Source organism: Somniosus microcephalus, unplaced genomic scaffold (assembly GCF_052327205.1).
Source record: "Somniosus microcephalus isolate GS21.2 unplaced genomic scaffold, FLI_Smic_1.0 unresolved_chr1, whole genome shotgun sequence".
In the NCBI taxonomy this organism is placed as follows: domain Eukaryota; kingdom Metazoa; phylum Chordata; class Chondrichthyes; order Squaliformes; family Somniosidae; genus Somniosus; species Somniosus microcephalus.
In genome coordinates this window covers 9,094,251-9,113,819 of record NW_028225179.1, presented here as the reverse complement: position 1 = coordinate 9,113,819, position 19,569 = coordinate 9,094,251, and the positions used below count along the sequence as shown (strand labels likewise).

Here is a 19,569-nt window from a genome sequence, read left to right as displayed (position 1 = left end):
CTCCTGCCACTCAGCCAGTTTAGGATCCAACGCGCCAAGGCACCCTGGATCCCATGGGCTCTTACCTTCTTGACCAGTCTCCTATGCGGGACTTTGTCAAAAGCTTTACTGAAGTCCATGTAAACCACATCCACAGCATTTCCCTCATCCACCCCACTAGTCACCCCCTCGAAAAATTCGATCAGATTTGTTAGACATGATTTACCCTTGTTAAATGGGTCCTGTTTAAATTAAGAGCCAGCATAGTGGATATGGAAGCTGGTGGGGGCGGGGGGTCAATAGAAATTTTCAAGACTGAGATGGATACATGTTTGTTGGGTAAGTGTATCGAGGGTCCCCAACTCTTTACAATCTATATTAACGATTTGGAGGAGGGGACCGAGTGTAACATATCAAAGTTTGCAGATGATACTAAGATGGGAGGGAAAGTAGTGAGTGAGGAGGACATAAAAAACCTGCAAGGGGACATAGACAGGCTAAGTAAGTGGGCAGAGATTTGGTAGATGGAATACAATACTGGAAAATGTGAGGTTATGCACTTTGGCAGGAAAAATCGGAGAGCAAGTTATTATCTTAATGGCAAGAAACTGGAAAGTACTGAAGTACAAAGGGATCTGGGGGTCCTGGTGCACGAAACTCAAAAGGTTAGTATGCAGGTGCAGCAAGTGATTAAGAAGGCCAATGGAATGTTGGCTTTCATTGCTAGGGGGATAGAATATAAAAATAGGGAGGTATTGCTTCAGTTGTACAAGGTATTGGTGAGACCGCACCTGGAATACTGCATACAGTTTTGGTGTCCATACTTAAGAAGACATACTTGCTCTCGAGTCAGTACAAAGAAGGTTCACTCGGTTAATCCCGGGGATGAGGGGATGGACATATGAGGAGAGGTTGAGTAGATTGGGACTCTACTCATTGGAGTTCAGAAGAATGAGAGGCGATCTTATTGAAACATATAAGATTGTGAAGGGGTTGGATTGGGTGGATGCGGGGAGGATGTTCCCGATGATGGGTGAAACTAGAACTAGGGGGCATAGTCTTAGAATAAGGGGCTGCTCTTTCAAAACTAAGATGAGGAGGAACTACTTCACTCAGAGGGTGGTAGGTCCATGGAATATGCTGCCCCAAAAAGCTATAGAAGCTACATCATTACATAAATTTAAAACAGAAATAGACAGTTTCCTAGAAGTAAAGGGAATTAAGGGTTACGGGGAGCGGGCAGGAATTTGGACATGAGTATAGGTTCGGATCGGTCATGGCCCTGTGGGTAGCGGAGCGGGCCCAGGGGCCGTGTAGCCTGATCCTGCTCCTATTTCGTGTGTCTAATTCTGTTAGATTCAGGAGATGGTTCTGTGATAGTAGATTGGCGGTTAGGATCAGATCAGCCATGATCTTATTGAATGGCGGAGCAGGCTCGAGGGGCCGATTGGCCTACTCCTGCTCCTACTTCTTATGTTCTTATGATATGGAGCAAAGGCGGGAAACTGGAGTCGAGGTACGGATCAGCCATGTTCTGATTGAATTACAGAACAGGCATCAATGGGGCTGAAAAGCCTCCACCAGTATTCTGGGCTGGAGAACCGTAATGATGGTGGGCTAAAAAAAAACCTTTTCAATTTAATTTAAAATAAGACAATACTTTAGAAAATATGATTAAAAATAAAATATTCACAACCTCCGCCTTTTTGCTTCAGACATGCCCCCTCCCCTCGCATTCATCCACCTTGAAGCGCCTGTTATTTGTAATATACAGCGGGGAATCAATATAAACACTTGCAATTTAGACAGGATGCTGCAATGGCCGCCCTTACTGCCCAACGTGCCCCGCGCTGCGGAATACGCCCTATCCCCAGCAGTATGAGCCCGGCCGGCGGTGCCGAGGCGGTCGGTTGAGGCGAGAGGAGCGGGTAGGAAGGCGATGGCGGCCATTAATATCATTGACCCCAGCCCAGCCTGGGAGGAGCGGCGGGCTTTCTCCACACCCAGCGTGGACCCCCCCCCCCAAAAGCCTCTGATGATGAAATGCGGTAGGCGCCGACACCAGCGGGCGGATTTGCGGCCTGGCTTCAGGCGGTGTTGCGGCCGGACTGGCGGCGGAGCGGCCCCGGGAGAGACGGTGGCGACCCGGGCGCTTTCTGACGTGCGGGGCAGTGTGGGTAACGCAGCCGCCATTGCTGCGCCATTAGAAGCCCAGATTAGGACAGCACAGAGGGAGGCCATTCCGCCCATCCAGTCTGTGCTGGCCCTTTTCAAGTGTAATCCACTCAGTCCCACTCCCCCGCTCTTTCCCCACATCCCTGCAATTTATTTTCTCCTTCAAATTTGTATTTATTTATCCAATTCCCTTTTGAACACTCCTATTGAATCTGTATCCACCGGGCAGCGCATCCCAAATCCCAACCTCTCGTTGCGTAAAAGTTTTTTCCGCATCTCGGCCCTCTGGTTCTTTTGCCAACCAGCTTAAATCTGTGCCCTCTGGTTCTCGACCCTTCAGCCATTGGAAACAGTTTCTCTTTATTTAGTCTCTCTGAACCCTTAATGAATTTAAACCCCTCTATCAAATCTCCTCTTGGCCTTCTCTGCTCTAAGGAGAACAACCCCAGTTTCTCCAGTCTATCCACGTGACTGTAATCCCTCATCCCTGGAACCATTCTAGTAAATCTCTTCTGTACCCTCTCCAAAGCCTTCACGTCCTTCCTAAAGTGAGGTGCCCAGTATTGGACACAATAGTCCAGCTGGAGCTGAACAAGTCCTGCACTGTCAGAGGTGCCGCCTTTCAGATGAGATGTTAAACTGAGACCCCGCCTGCTCTCAGGTGGACGTAAAAGATCCCATGACACTATTTCGAAGAAGAGCAGGGGAGTTCTCCCTGGTGTCCTGGGGCCAACATTTATCCCTCAATCAACAGAACAAAAACAGATGATCTGGTTATTATCACATTGCTGTTTGTGGGAGCTTGCTGTGCGCAAATAGTCTGCCACGTTTCCTACATTACAACAGTGACTACACTTCAAAAGTACTTCATTGGCTGTAAAGCGCTTTGGGATGTCCTGAGGTGATGAAAGGCGCTGAACAAATGCAAGTTATTTTTCTTTCTTTTATCTGTTTGTAGGCGGATGCCGAACCAGTGATTTATAAGGCGATATTAGGACTGGTGACCAAAAGCTTGGTGAAAGAGGTAGGTTTTACTGAGCGTCTGAAAGGGTGGGCGTGTGTGCTGTGAGGAGGATGCCGAGAAACTCCAGGATGATTTGGACAGGTTGGGTGATTGGGCAGAAGCATGGCAGATGCAATATAACGTGGATAAATGTGAGGTTATCCACCTCGGTGGCAAAAACAGGAAGGCAGATTATTATCTGAATGGCAATAGATTGGGAGAAGGGGAAGTGCAACGAGACCTGGGTGTTCTTGTGCACCAGTCGCTGAAGGTAAGCATGCAGGTGCAGCAGGCGGTGAAGAAGGCAAATGGTATGTTGGGCTTCATAGCGCGAGGGTTCGAGTACAGGAACAAGGATGTCTTGCTGTAGTTGTACAGGGCCTTGGTGAGACCACACCTTGAGTATTGTGTGCAGTTTTGGTCGCCTTATCTGAGGAAGGATGTTCTTGCCATGGAGGGAGTGCAGCGAAGATTCACCAGACTGATACCTGGGATGGCAGGAATGACCTATGAGGAGAGATTGGGTCGTTTGGGCTTATACTCGCTGGAGTTTAAACAAATGAGAGGGGATCTCATTGAAACTTATAACATTCTGACAGGACTGGACAGACTAGATGCAGGAAGGATGTTCCCGATGGTCATGGAGTCCAGAACCAGGGGTCACAGTCTAAAGATAAGGGGTAAGCCATTTAGGACAGAGATGAGGAGGAATTTCTTCACCCAGAGAGTGGTGAACCTGTGGAATTCTCTGCCACAGAAGGCAGTTGAGGCCACTTCATTAAATATATTCAAGAAGGAGTTGGATATATTTCTTGAGGCTAAAGGGATCAAGGGATATGTGGAGAAGGCAGGGACAGGGTACTGAATTTGGATGGGGAATTATGGACCGGTAAGCCTGACATCGGTAGTGGGGAAAATGCTAGAGTCCATTATAAAAGATGTAATAGCAGAGCACTTGGAAAACAGTGACAGGATCGGACAAAGTCAACATGGATTCACAAAAGGTAAATCGTGCTTGACTAATCTACTGGAAATTTTTGAGGATGTAACTGTAGAATAGATAAGGGAGAACCAGTGGATGTGGTGTATTTGGACTTTCAGAAGGCTTTCGATAAGGTCCTGCATAAGAGATTAGCGTGCAAAGTTAAAGCAGATGGGATTGGGGGCAAGGTACTGACTTGTATAGAGAACTGGTTGGCAGACAGGAAGCAAAGAGTTGGAATAAACGGGTCTTTTTCTGAGTGGCAGGCAGTGACTAGTGGGGTACCACAGGGATTGGTCCTAGGACCCCAGCTATTCACAATATATATAAATGATCTAGATGAGGGAACTAGAACTAGCGGAGCACTTGACAAATGGGGAAAGGATCGGACAGAGTCAACATGGATTTACAAAGGGTAAATCGTGTTTGACTAATCTGCTGGAATTTTTTGAGGAAGTAACTGGTAAAATAGATGGGGGAGAGCCAGTGGATGTGGTGTACCTTGACTTCCAGAAAGCCTTCGATAAGGTTCCACACAAAAGATTATCATGCAAAATTAAGGCTCATGGGATTGGGGGCAAAGTATTAACGTGGATAGAGAACTGGCTGGCGGATAGAAAACAGAGAGTTGGAATAAACGGCTCATTTTCGGAGTGGCAGGCAGTGACCAGCGGGGTGCCGCAAGGATCTGTCCTGGGACCCCAGCTGTTCACAATATATATAAATGATCTGGATCAGGGAATTGGATGCAATATTTCCAAATTCGCTGACGACACTAAACTAGGAGGAGGGGTGGGCTCTGATGAGGATGTCAGGAGGCTACAGTGCGATTTGGACAGGTTGGGGGAATGGGCGGATACGTGGCAGATGCACTATAATGTGGATAAATGCGAGGTTATCCACTTTGGGGGTAAAAACAGGAGGGTAGATTATTATCTAAATGGCAATAGATTGGGAGATGGGGAAGTGCAGAGGGACCTGGGTGTTCTTGTGCACCAGTCACTGAAGGAGAGCATGCAGGTGCAACAGGCGATTAAGAAGGCAAATGGTATGTTGGCCTTCATATCAAGGGGGTTCGAGTATAGGAATAGGGATACCTTACTACAGCTGTACAAGGTGCTGGTGAGACCGCATCTGGAGTATTGTGTACAGTTTTGGTCGCCCCATCTGCGGAAGGATGTTCTTGCCATGGAAAGAGTGCAACGGCGATTCACCAGGCTGATACCTGGAATGGCGGGAATGACCTACGAAGAGAGATTAAATAGTTTGGGCTTGTACTCACTGGAGTTTAGAAGATTGAGAGGGGATCTCATCGAAACATATAAAATTATGGCAGGCCTGGACAGGCTGAATTCAGAGAGAATGTTTCCAATGGCCGGGGAGCACAGAACCAGGGGCCACAGTCTAAAAATAGCGGGCAAATCATTTAAAACAGAGATGAGGAAGAATTTCTTCACTCAAAGAGTGGTGAGCCTGTGGAATTCCCTGCCACAGAGGGCTGTGAAGGCTAATTCAATAAATATTTTCAAGAGAGAATTGGATATATTTCTGAAGGCTAAGGGGATTAAGGGTTACGGAGAAAAGGCGGGGACGGGGTACTGAACTGGTAAGATCAGCTATGATCTCAGACAAAGATCAGCCATGATCTCATTGAATGGCGGAGCAGGCTCGAAGGGCCGAATGGCCTACTCCTGTTCCTATCTCTATGTAATATCTCCAAGTTTGCAGATGACACAAAGCTGGGTTGGCGTGTGTGCTGTGAGGAGGATGCCGAGAAACTCCAGTATGATTTGGACAGGTTGGGTGATTGGGCAGAAGCATGGCAGATGCAGTATAATGTAGATAAATGCGAGGTTATCCACTTTGGTGGCAAAAACAGGAAGGCAGATTATTATCTGAACAGCAATAGATTGGGAGAAGGGGAAGTGCAACGAGACCTGGGTGTCCTTGTGCACCAGTCGCTGAAGGTAAGCATGCAGATGCAGCAGGCGGTTAAGAAGGCAAATGGTATGTTGGCCTTTGTAGCGAGAGGGTTTGAGTACAGGAACAAGGATGTCTTGCTGCAGTTGTACAGGGCCTTGGTGAGACCACACCTTCAGTATTGTGTGCAGCTTTGGTCGCCTTCTCTGAGGAAGGATGTTCTTACCATGGAGGCAGTGCAGCGAAGATTCATCAGACCTGGGATGGCAGGAATGACGTATGAGGAGAGATTGGTTCGATTGAGCTTATAGTCGCTGGAGTTTAGAAGAATGAGAGGGGATCTCATTGAAAGGAAGAATAGACAGAAAGGAAAAGGAGGTGGGGTAGCTCTGTTAATAAAGGATGAGATCAGTACAGTAGTGAGAAATGATCTTGGCTCGGAAGATCAAGGTGTAGAATCAGTTTGGGTGGAGATAAGAAATAATAAGGGAAAGAAGTCACTGGTGGGAATGGTCTGTAGGCCCCCTAACAGTAGCTACACTGTGGGACAGAGTATAAATCAAGAAATAATAGGGGCTTGTAAGAAAGGTACTGCAATAATCGTGGGCGATTTTAATCTTCATATAGATTGGACAAATCAACTTGGCAAAGGTAGCCTTGAGGACGAGTTCATAGAGTGTATTCAGGACAGATTCTTGGAACACTATGTTGTGGAACCCACCAGGGAACAGGCTATTTTAGATCTGGTAATGGGTAATGAGACAGGAATAATTAATGATCTCATAGTAAAGGATCCTCCAGGGAACCTGCTCATAACATGATAGAATTTCACATTCAGTTTGATTGTGAGAAACCTGGGTCTGAAACTCGTGTCTTACCCTTGTAATTGCCTTTATTTAAGTTTATGAAGACAGAGTTGGCTAAAGTGGACTGGGAAAATAGATTAAAAGGTAAGACGGTAGATAAGCAGTGGCAGACTTTTAAGGAGATATTTCATAACTCTCAGCAAAGGTATATTCCAGTGAGAAAGACTGAGGATGAACTGAGGAAGTTAAGGAGGGGATCAAATTGAATGAAAAGGCGTACAATGTTGTGAAGATTAGTGGTAGGCCAGAAGATTGGGAAATTTTTAGAAACTTGCAAAGGATGACTGAAAAAATAATGGAGGGAGAATAATAGAGGGAGAAAATTGATTGAGAGTAAACTAGCAAGAAATATAAAAAGAGACAGTAAGAGCTTCTACAAGTATATAAAAAGGAAGAGAGTAGCTAAAGTAAACGTTGGTCCCTTAGAGGATGAGACTGGGGAGTTAATAATGGGAAACAAGGAAATGGCAGAGACATTGAACAAATATTTTGTATCTGCCTTCATGGGAGGAGACACTAAACGCATCCCAATAATAGTGGGAAATCAAGGAGCAAAAGGGAGGGAGGAACTTAAAACAGTCACTCTCACTAGAGAAAAAGTACTCGGAAACTAATGGAACTACAGGCTGACAAGTCCCCTGGACCTGATGGCCTGCATCCTGGGGTCTTAAAAGAAGTGGCTGCAGAGATAGTGGATACATTGGTTGCAATCTACCAAAATGCCCTAGACCCTAGAAAGGTTCCAGCAGATTGGAAAACTGCAAATGTAATGCCCATATTCAAGAAAGGAGGGAGACAGATAGCAGGAAAGTATAGGCCAGTTAGCCTAACTTTTGTCATTGGGAAGATGCTGCAATCCATGATTAAGAAGTAGTAGCAGGACATTTAGAAAATCATGGCTTAGTGGCAGGAGGCAGAGGGTGATGGTCGAAGGTTGCTTTTGTGACTGGAAGCCTGTGTCCAGTGGGTTACCGCAGGAATCGGTGCTGGGTCCCTTGCTGTTTATAGTGTACATTAATGATTTAGATATGAATGTAGGAGGTATGATCAGTAAGTTTGCAGATGACCGAAAATTGGTGGAGTGGTAAATAGCGAGGAAGGAAGCCTCAGGCTACAGGACGATATAGACGGGTTGGTCAGATGGGCAGCACAGTGGCAAATGGAATTTAACCCTGATAAGTGTGAGGTGATGCATTTTGGGAGGACTAACAAGGCAAGGGAATACACAATGAATGGTAGGACCCTAGGAAGCACAGAGGATTAGAGGGACATTGGTGTGCATGTACATAGATCCCTGAGGGCAGCAGGACAGGTAGATAAGGTGGTTAAAAAGGCAAATGGGATACTTGCCTTCATTAGCCGAGGCATAGAATATAAGAGCAGGGAGGTTATGATGGCGCTGTACAAAACGCTGGTAAGGCCACAGCTGGAATACTGTGTGCAGTTCTGGTCGCCACACTATAGGAAGGATGTGATTGCATTGGAGAGGGTGCAGAGGAGATTCACCAGGATGTTACCTGGGCTGGAGCGCTTCAGCTATGAAGAAAGACTGGACAGGCTGGGGTTGTTTTCCTTGGAGCAGAGAAGGCTGAGGGGAGACCTGATTGAGGTGTACAAAATTATGAGGGGCATAGATAGGGTAGATAGAAAGGTACTTTTCCCCTTAGTAGAGGGGTCAATAACCAGGGGGCTTAGTTTCAAGGTAAGGGGCAGGAGGTTTAGAGGGGATTTGAGGAAAAACTTTTTCACCCAGAGGGTGGTTGGAATCTGGAACTCACTGCCTGAAAGAGTGGTAGAGGCAGGAACTCTCAACATTCAAGAAGCATTTAGATGAGCACTTGAAACGCCATAGCATACAAGGCTACGGACCAAGTGCTGGAAAATGGGATAGATTAGACAGGGCTTGATGGCCGGCGTGGACACGATGGGCTGAAGGGCCTCTTTCTGTGCTGTATAACTCTATAATACAATCAAGCAGAGTCAACATGGTTTTATGAAAGGGAAATCACGTTTGACAAATTTATTAGAGTTCTTTGAGGATGTAACGAGCAGGGTGGATAAAGGGGAACCAGTAGATGTAGTGTAGTCCGTTCTATTTCCCTCACTTCTGCTCTCACCTCTTCCCCTCCCTCCCAGAACCTCGACAGGGTTCCCCTTGTGCTCACCTTTCACTCCACCAGTCTCCACATTCAATGGATCATCCTCTGCCATTTCCGCCACCTCCAGCGTGATCCCACCACCAAACACATCTTCCCCTCACCTCCCCTTTCAGCATTCCGAAGGGACCGCTCCCTCCGCGACACCCTGGTCCACTCCTCTATCACCCCTTCCCCTTCGCCAGACACCTTCACATGCAAGTGCAGGAGATGCAACACCTGCCCTTTTACCTCCTCCCTTCCCACTGTCCAGGGCCCCAAACAGCCCTTCCAGGTGAAACAGCGATTTACTTGTACTTCTTGCAATTTAGTAAACTGTATTCGCTGCTCACGATGCGGTCTCATAGAGTCATAATGGTACAGAAGGAGGCCATTCGGCCCATCGAGTCCATGCCGGCTCTCTGTAGCGCAATCCAGTCAGTCCCATTCCCCGCTCTATCCCCGTAGCCCTGCAAGTTTATTTCCCTCAAGTGCCTATCCAGTCTCCCCTTGAAAACATTGAGTGTCTCCGCTTCCACCACTTCCATCGGCAGCGAGTTCCAGGTCCTCACCACTCGCTGCGTAAAAAAGTTTTTCCTCACCCCCCCCCCCTGTATCTCTTGCCCAAAACCTTAAATCTGTGTCCCCTCGTCCTTGTACCATCAACTAGTGGGAACAGCCTTTCCCCGTCTAGCCTATCCAAACCCGTCATAATCTTGTACACCTCTGTCAAATCACCCCACAACCTCCTTTGCTCTAATGAAAACAAATCCAGCTTCTCCAACCTGTCCTTGTAGCTAAGATCTCACATCCCTGGAACCAGGGTGGATAAAGGGGAACCAGTAGATAGAAACATAGAAGATAGGAGCAGGAGTAGGCCATTCGGCCCCTCGAGCCTGCTCTGCCATTCAATGCGATCATGGCTGATCATCCAAGTTCAGTACCCTGTCCCTGCCTTCTCCCCATACCCCTTGATCCCTTTAGCCTTAAGAAATGTATCCAACTCCTTCTTGAATATATTTAATGTATTGGCCTCTACTGCCTTCTGTGGTAGAGAATTCCACAGGTTCGCCACTCTGGGCGAAGAAATTCCTCCTAATTTCTGTCCTGAAAGGCTTACCCCTCATCCTTAGACTGTGACCCCTGGTCCTGGACTCCCCCGCCATCGGGAACATCCTTCCTGCATCTAGTCTGTCCAGTCCTGTCAGAATTTTATAAGTTTCAATGAGATCCCCTCTCATTCTTCTAAACTCCAGTGAGTACAAGCCCAATCGTCCCAATCTCTCCTCATACGTCATTCCTGCCATCCCAGGTATCAGCCTGGTGAATCTTTGCTGAACTTCCATGGCAAGAACAACCTTCCTCAGATAAGGCGACAAAACTGCACACAATACACAAGGTGCAGTCTCACCAAGGCCCTGTACAACTGCAGCAAGACATCCTTGTTCCTGTACTCGAACCCTCTCGCTACGAAGGCCAACATACCATTTGCATTCTTAACCGCCTGCTGCACCTGCATGCTTACCTTCAGCGACTGGTGCACAAGGACACCCAGGTCTCATTGCACTTCCCCTTCTCCCAATCTATTGCCATTCAGATAATAATCTGCCTTCCTGTTTTTGCCACCAAAGTGGATAACCTCACATTTATCCACGTTATATTGCATCTGCCATGCTTTTGTCCAATCACCAAACATGTCCAAATCATCCTGGAGTTTCTCGGCATCCTCCTCACAGCACACACGCCCACCCAGCTTTGTGTCATCTGCAAATTTGGAGATATTACATCTAGTTCCCTTGTCTAGATCATTAATATATATTGTGAATAGCTGGGGTCCAAGGACCGATCCCTGCGGTACCCCACTAGTCACTGCCTGCCACTCGGAAAAAGACCCGTTTATTCCAACTCTTTGCTTCCTGTCTGCCAACCAGTTCTCTATCCAATCAGTACTTTACCCCCAATCACATGTGCCTTAACTTTACACGCTAATCTCTTATGCGGGACCTTATCGAAAGCCTTCTGAAAGTCCAAATACACCACATCCACTGGTTCTCCCTTATCTATTTTACTAGTTACATCCTCAAAAAATTCCAGTAGATTAGTCAAGCACGATTTACCTTTTGTAAATCCATGTTGACTTTGTCCGATGCTGTCACTGTTTTCCAAGTGCTCTGCTATTACAATTTTTACAATAGACTCGAGCATTTTCCTCACTACCGATGTCAGGCTTACTGGTCTGTAATGCCCTGCTTTTTCTCTACCACCTTTTTTCAACAGTGGGGTAACATTAGCTACCCTCCAATCCATGGGTACTGTTCCAGATTCCATCGAATGTGGGAAGATGATCAGTAATGCATCTACTATTTCTAGGGCCACTTCCTTAAGTACCCTAGCATGTAGATTATCAGGCCCTGGGGATTTATCGGCCTTCAATCCCATCAATTTCCCTAACGCCATTTCCCTACAAATCCTGATTTCTTTCAGTTCCTCCCTTTCATCAGACCCTATGTTCCCCGACATCTCTGGGAGGTTATTTGTGTCCTCCTTTGTGAAGACAGAACTAAAATATGTATTTAATTGATCTACCATTTCTTTGTTCCCCATTATAAATTCCCCTGATTCTGACTGCAAGGCACCTACGCTTGACTTCACCAATCTTTTTCTCTTCACATATCTATAAAAGCTTTTACAGTCAGTTTTTATGTTCCCTGAAAGCTTATTCTCATATTCTATTTTCCCTTTCTTAATTAATCCCTTTGTCCTCCTTTGTTGAATCCTAAACTGCTCCCAATCTTCTGGTTTACTGCTTTTTCTGGCCAATTTATATGTCCTCTCCTTGGATCTTATGCTATCCCTAATTTCCCTTGTTTGCCACGGTTGAGTCACCTTTTTTGTTTTATTTTTATGCCAAACTGGGATGAACAAATTCTGTAGTTCATCCATGCAGTCTTTGAATGTTTGCCAATGCCTATCCACCGTTAACCCTTTGAATGACATTCCCCAATCAATCTTACTCAACTCATGCCTCAGACCATCGTAGTTTCCTTTATTTAAATTCAGGACCCTAGTCTCTGAGTCAACTGCAATTTATTCTCCATCTTAATGAAGAATTCGATCATATTATGATCGCTCCGACCCAAGGGGCCTCGTACAACAAGATTGCTAATTATCCTTTCTCGTTACATAATACCCAGTCTAAGGTGGCCTGATCTCTGGTTGGTTCCTCGACATACTGGTCCAGGTAACCATCCCGTAAACACTCCAGGAATTCCTCCTCCACAGTATTGTTACTAATTTGGTTAGCCCAATCTATATGTAGATTAAAGTCACCCATGATGACTGCTGTGCCCTTATTGCACGCTTCTCTAATTTGCCTTTTAATGCCATCCCCAACCTCCGCATTACTGTTTGGAGGTCTATATACCACTCCCACTAACGTTTTCTGCCCCTTGGTATTTCTCAGTTCTACCCATACAGATGTAAAGTAGTCCGTTCTATTTTCCTCACTTCTGCTCTCACCCCTTCCCCTCCCTCCCAGAACCAAAGTAGGGTTCCCCTTGTGCTCACCTTTCACCCCACCAGCTTCCACATTCAACGGATCATCCTCCGCCATTTCCACCACCTCCAGCGTGATCCCGCCACCAAACACATCTTCCCCTCCCCTCCCCTTTCAGCATTCCGAAGGGACCGCTTCCTCCATGACACCCTGGTCCACTCCTCTATCACCCCCAACACCCCTTCCCCTTCGCCCGGCACCTTCCCTTGCAAGCGGAGGAGATGCAACACATGCCCTTTCACCTCCTCCCTTCCCACTGACCAGGGCCCCAAACACTCCTTCCAGGTGAAACAGCGATTTACTTGTACTTCTTGCAATTTAGTAAACTGTATTCACTGCTCACGATGCAGTCTCATAGAGTCATAATGGTACAGAAGGAGGCCATTCGGCCCATCGAGTCTGTGCCGGCTCTCTGTAGAGCAATCCAGTCAGTCCCACTCCCCCGCGCTATCCCCGTAGCCCTGCAAGTTTATTTCCCTCAAGTGCCTAACCCGTCTCCCCTTGAAAACATTGAGTGTCTCCGCTTCCACCACTTCCGTCAGCAGCGAGTTCCAGGTCCTCACCACTCACTGCGTAAAAAAGTTTTTCCTCACATCCCCCTCTGTATCTCTTGCTCAAAACCTTAAATCTGTGTTCCCTAGTCCTTGAACCATCAACTAGTGGGAACAGCCTTTCCCTGTCTAGCCTATCCAAACCCGTCATAATCATGTACACCTCTATCAAATCACCCCGCAACCTCCTTTGCTCTAATGAAAACAAATCCAGCTTCTCCAACCTGTCCTTGTAGCTAAGAACCCCATCCCCAGAACCATTCTGGTAAATCTCCTCTGCACCCTTTCAAGTGCCTTCACGTCCTTCCTAAAGTGTGGTGACCAGAACTGGACACAATACTCCAGTTGTGGCCTAACCTGCGCTTTATAAAGGTTCAGCATAACTTCTCTCCTTTTGTACTCAATACCTCTATTTATGAAGCCCAAGATCCTATATGCTTTGTTAACCACTCTCTCAATATGTCCTGCCACCTTCAGGGACCTATGCACATTAACTCCCAGGTCCCTCTGTCCCTGCACACTCTGTAAAACTCTGCCATTAAGTGTATTTTGCCTCTCCCTGCTCCTTCTGCCAAAATACATCACCTCACACTTCTCTGTATTAAATTCCAACTGCCACTTGACTGCCCATTCTATTAGCCTTTCTATGTCCTGTTGGTCGATTGGTATCATAATCACTGTTTGCCACACCCCCAAGTTTGGCGTCATCGGCAAATTTAGAAATTCTACTCTGTATTCCAATATTCAGGCCATTTATATATATCAAAAAAGCAGTGGCTCCAGCACTGACCCTTGGGGAACACCACTGTCTACCATCCTCCAGTTTGAAAAACAGCCATTTACCACAACTCGCTGTTTCCTGTCCTTAAGCCAATTCCTTATCCAAGCTGCCACTGACCCACCTATTCCATGAGCCTCAATTTTGTTAACCAGCCTTCTATGTGGTACTTTGTCAAACGCCTTCCGAAAATCCATGTAGACAACATCCATTGCATTCCCTTCATCAATCCTCCCTGTTACTTCATCAAAAAATTCAATTAGATTAGTCTGTCACTTTAATTCTCCTCTACATTGGGGAGACCAAACGCAGATTGGGCGACCACTTTGCAGATCACCTCCGTTCAGTCCGTAAGGGTGACCCCGAGCTTCCGGTCGCCTGTCACTAATTCTCCGCTCCACTCCCACTCTGACCTCTCTGTCCTCGGCCTCTTACACTGTTCCAATGAAGCTCAACGTAAGCTCGAGGAGCAGCACCTCATCTTTCGATTAGGCACTTTACAGCTTTCTGGACTCAACATCGAGTTCAACAATTTCAGACTATAACCTCTGTCCCGATCTCTTTCTTTCATTTTTGTCTCTCTCTCACATGGCAGCTGCCATTTCCGTTTACACTTCATCTAGTGTCATCTTTTGTTTCTGAACTTGTCCCATTAAGGAAGTGATAGCAGGGCATTTAGAAAATCATAATATAGTCAAGCAGAGTCAGCATGGTTTTATGAAAGGGAAATCATGTTTGACAAATTTGCTGGAGTTCTTTGAGGATGTAATGAGCAGGGTGGATAAAGGGGAACCAGTAGATGTGGTGTATTTGGATTTCCAATAGGCATTTGATAAGGTGTCACATAAAAGGTTACTGCACAAGATAAGAGCTCTCGGGGTTGGGGGTAATATATTAGCATGGATAGAGGATTGGCTAACTAACAGAAAACAGAGAGTCGGGATAAATGGGTCATTTTCAGGTTGACAAACTGTAACTGGTGGGGTGCCACAGGGATCGGTGCCGGGGCCTCAACTATTTACAATCTATATTAATGACTTGGATGAAGGGACCGATTGTACTGTAGCCAAATTTGCTGACGATACACAGATAGGTGGGAAAGTAAGTTGTGAGGAGGACACAGAGTCTGCAAAGGGATATAGAGAGGTTAAGTGAGTGGGCAAAAATTTGGCAGATGGAGTATAATGTGGGGAAATGTGAGGTTATCCACTTTGGTAGGAATAGAAGAGCAAAATATTATTTAAATAGAGAGACTACAGAACTGGGTGTCCTCGTACATGAAACACAAAAAGTTAGCATGCAGGTACAGCAAGTAATTAGGAAGGTAAATAGAATGTTGGCCTTTATTGCAAAGGGAATGGAGTATAAAAGTAGGGAAGTCCTGCTACAACTGTACAGGGCATTGGCGAGACCACACCTGGAGTACTGCGTACAGTTTTGGTCTCCTTATTTAAGGAAGGATATATTTGCATTGGAGGCAGTTCAGAGAAGGTTCACGAGGTTGATTCCTGGGATGAAGGGGTTGTCTTATGAGGAAAGGTTGAGCAGGTTGGGCCGATACTCATTGGAGTTTAGAAGAATGAGAGGTGACCTTATTGAAACATATAAGATTCTGACGGGGATTGACAGGGTGGATGAGAGGATGTTTCCTCACGTGGGGGAATCTAGAACTCGGGGGCATAGTTTCAGAATAAGGGGTCGCCCATTTAAGACGGAGATGAGGAGGAATTTCTTCTCTTGAGGGTCGTGAATCTTTGGAATTCTCTACCCCGGAGAGCTGTGGAGGCGGAGTCACTGAATATATTCAAGGCGGAGACAGACAGATGTTTGAACTACAGGGGGGTCGAGGGTCATGGGGAACAGGCAGGAAAGTGGAGTTGAGGCCAAGATCGGATCAGCCATGATCTCATTGAATGGCGGAGCAGGCTCGAGGGGCCGAATGGCCGACTCCTGCTCCTATTCCTTATGTTCTTATTCTTATGATTTACAGACGGGAAACTCAAACCAAACTTCATATCAAGATCTGAGAGAGTCACTTGATTCATCAGGACCTGAAATTCATCGGCCTTTGAGTGTGGAAGGAGAAATGTTTGTTCTGTCTGTGGGAAAAGATTTCAAACATCAGTGTGACTGGAAAAGCACCGACACACACACACCCGAGTGAGAGTGTTCCAGTGCACTGACTGTGGAAAGAGGTTTAATCAGTTACAAAGCCTGAAAAAACATCGCACCATTCACAGCGGGGAGAAACCGTACACGTGTTCTGTGTGTGGACGAGGCTTCAACTGATCGTCCAACCTGGAGAAACGCAAGGACACCCGCACCACAGAGAAACGGTGGAAATGTGGGGACTGTGGGAAGGGATTCGATTGCCCATCCCAGCTGGAATCTCATCGACGCAGTCACACCGGGGAGAGGCCGTTCACCTGCTCCGAGTGTGGGAAGGGATTTACTCTGTTGTCCAGACTCCACTTACACCAGCGAGTTCACACTGGGGAGAAACCTTTTAAATGCTGTGACTGTGGGAACTGCTTTAAAATCTCTGCCGATCTAATTAAACACCAGCTTGTTCACACTGATGAGAGACCGTTCAGTTGCACTCACTGCGAGAAGAGCTTCAGGCAGTCGTCTCACCTCATTCAACACCAGCGAGTTCACACTGGGGAGAGGGCGTTCACCTGCTCCGTGTGTGGGAAGGGATTCACTCAGTCTTCCAACCTGCTGAGACACCAGCGAGTTCACACTGGGGAGAGGATATTCACCTGCTCCGTGTGTGGGAAGGGATTCACTCAGTCTTCCAACCTGCTGAGACACCAGCGAGTTCACACTGGGGAGAGACCATTCACCTGCTCCATTTGTGAGAAGGGATTCAGTCGACCATCTCACCTGCTGAGACACCAGCAAGTTCACAAGTGACTGCAGGGTTTAGATTCTGACGTTAATCACATCCTTTGTTTGTGCTGATGTTAATAACCCCGATAACTGGGCTGGAGTTTAAGTTTCTGGATATCTGTCGAACCAGTTTTGGTGTAAACACACCCTGTGTTGTGTTCTTTATTTCTGTAAGATAGGAGGAGACGAATTGATGTCCTTTCTCTTTCCAGATTATTTCAGTTCTTATACCTTCAGTTACTCTCGTGGACAAGTCCCAGCTCCCCATACCTTCCAGAGTGCCTCTCCTAGCCTTGGGATCCAGGGACGGTGTCTGTTTTGGTGTAAATTTATTTATAAGTACTTCCAGAAGGCATTTGATAAAGTCCCACACAAGAGACTATTATCTAAGGTAGAAGCCCATGGAAATGAGGGCAGATTATTGACCTGGTTAGGAAATTGACTGAGTGGCAGGAGACGGAGAGTAGGGATAATGGGCCGGTACTCCAATTGGCAGGATGTGACGAGTGGTGTCCCGCAGGGATCTGTGTTGGGGCCTCAACTATTCACAGTATTTATTAACGACTTAGATGATGGCACAGAAAGTCATATATCAAAATTTGCCGATGACACAAAGATCGGCGGCATTGTAGGCAGTTTGGATGAAAGCATAAAATTACAAAGGGATATTGACAGATTCAGTGAATGGCAAATGGATTTCAATGTAGGCAAATGTGAGGTCATCCACTTTGAAACTAAAAAGGATCGAACAGGGTCCTTTCTAAATGGTGAAAAGCTAAAAACAGTGGAGGTCCAAAGAGACTTGGGGGCCGAGGTACAGAGATCATTAAAATGTCATGAACAGGTACAGAGAATAATCAGAAAGGCTAATGGAATACTGGCCTTTCTATCTGGAGGATTAGAATGGAAGGGAGGAGAAGTTATGCTGCAGCTACACAGAACCCTGGTGAGACCACACCTGGAGCACTGTGAGCAGTTCTGGGCTCCTCACCTGTCACTTTAATTCTCCGCTCCACTCCCCCTCTGTCCTCGGCCTCTTACACTGTTCCAACGAAGCTCAACGTAAGCTCGAGGAGCAGCACCTCCTCTTTCGATCAGGCACTTTACAGCCTTCTGGACTCAACATCGAGTTCAACAATTTCAGACCATAACCTGGGCCCCGATCTTTTCAGACAGCAGCTGTTGATGATTCTGCCGTTCCCATTTGCAGCATGTCACCGCTCCTGCCTCCCACCCTATCACAGACCCTCCCTCCCTTTTGTTCTTTCCTCCCCTTTCCCTGTCTCTGCACCTGCTTCAAATCTGTTACATCTCCAACTTTTTCCAGTTCTGACCAAGGGTCACAGACCTGAAACGTTAACTCTGTTTCTCTCTCTCCACAGATGCTGCCTGACCTGCTGAGTGTTTCCACCATTTTCTGTTTTTAATTCCTTGTGATTACAGTTTCAACAGCATCAGATCAATAATGTAAACAAGTTAAAATATAAATATTCCCGGTGTAGCCGCTGCTTTTTGGGACAGACCCGGGGAGAAGAGAGTTCTGAATCATATAACTAGGGCTGTAGAGAGGGCTTTAAACTAATTAGTGGGGGGGAGGTTTCTAGAGAGCAAATAACAGAAATGACAACAGAGAAGGTCATAGACTTAGGTAGCAGTGGGGAAATTAAAAAACGGAACGTGTCAGGAAGGGACAGAAGGTATGGAGTAAAAGGTAAAGTAGTAAAAGGGGAAAAAACAGGAACTAAGTGTCACAAAACATATTTGAAAGTTCTTTATCTGAATGCACGTAGCATTCGTAACAAAATGAATGAGTTAACGGCACAAATAACGACATATGGGTATGATCTTGTGGCCATTACAGAAACATGGCTGCAGGGTGACCATGACTGGGAATTAAACATACCAGGTTATTTAACAATCAGGAAGGACAGGCAGGAAGGGAGGGGAGGTGGGGTGGCTATGTTAATAAAGGAAGGAATCACTATAATACAGAGAAATGATATTGGGTCAAAGGAGCAGGATAGTGAAACAGTTTGGGTGGAGATAAGGAATAATAAGGGGGAAAAAACACTAGTGGGCGTAGTCTATAGGCCTCCGAACAGTTGCAACTCTGTTGGGCGGAGTATTAATCAGGAAATAGTTGAGGCTTGTAATAAGGGAGCAGCTATAATTATGGGGGATTTTAACTATCATATTAGCTGGACAAATCAAATTGGGCAGAGCAGCCTTGAGGATGAGTTCATTGAGTGTATTAGGGATGGGTTTGTTGAGCAGTATGTAACTGAACCGACCAGGGGGCAAGCAACCTTAGATTTGGTCCTGTGTAATGAGACAGAATTAATTAAAAATGTCCTAGTAAAGGATCCCCTTGGAATGAGTGACCATAACATGGTTGAATTCCATATTCAAGTAGAGGGTGAGAAGGTTGGATCTCAAACAAGCGTGCTGAGCTTGAATAAAGGAGACTATGAAGGTATGAGAGCGGAATTGATTAGAGTGGACTGGGAAAATAGATTAAAGGGTAAGATGGTATATGATCAGTGGTGTACATTTAAGGAGTTATTTTACAACTTCCAAAAAATATATATTCCGCTGAGGAAAAAAAGGTGTAAAAGAAAAGATAGCCATCCGTGGCTAAGTAAAGTAATTAAGGATAGTATCCAACTAAAAACAAGGGCATATAAGGTAGCCAAATCTAGTGGGAGGATAGAAGACTGGGAAGTCTTTAAAAG

At 46.1% G+C, this 19,569-nt stretch overlaps 1 protein-coding gene and 1 pseudogene across 2 annotated transcripts in view; one reads left to right on the top strand and one right to left on the bottom strand.

Annotated features, from left to right (window-relative positions):
• Positions 1 to 19,569, bottom strand: part of LOC147093397 (uncharacterized) — a 91,803-nt gene that overhangs the window by 34,763 nt on the left and 37,471 nt on the right. The gene's annotated exons all lie outside the window — the stretch shown is intronic.
• On the top strand, positions 1,919 to 19,088 carry LOC147093399 (uncharacterized; annotated as a pseudogene).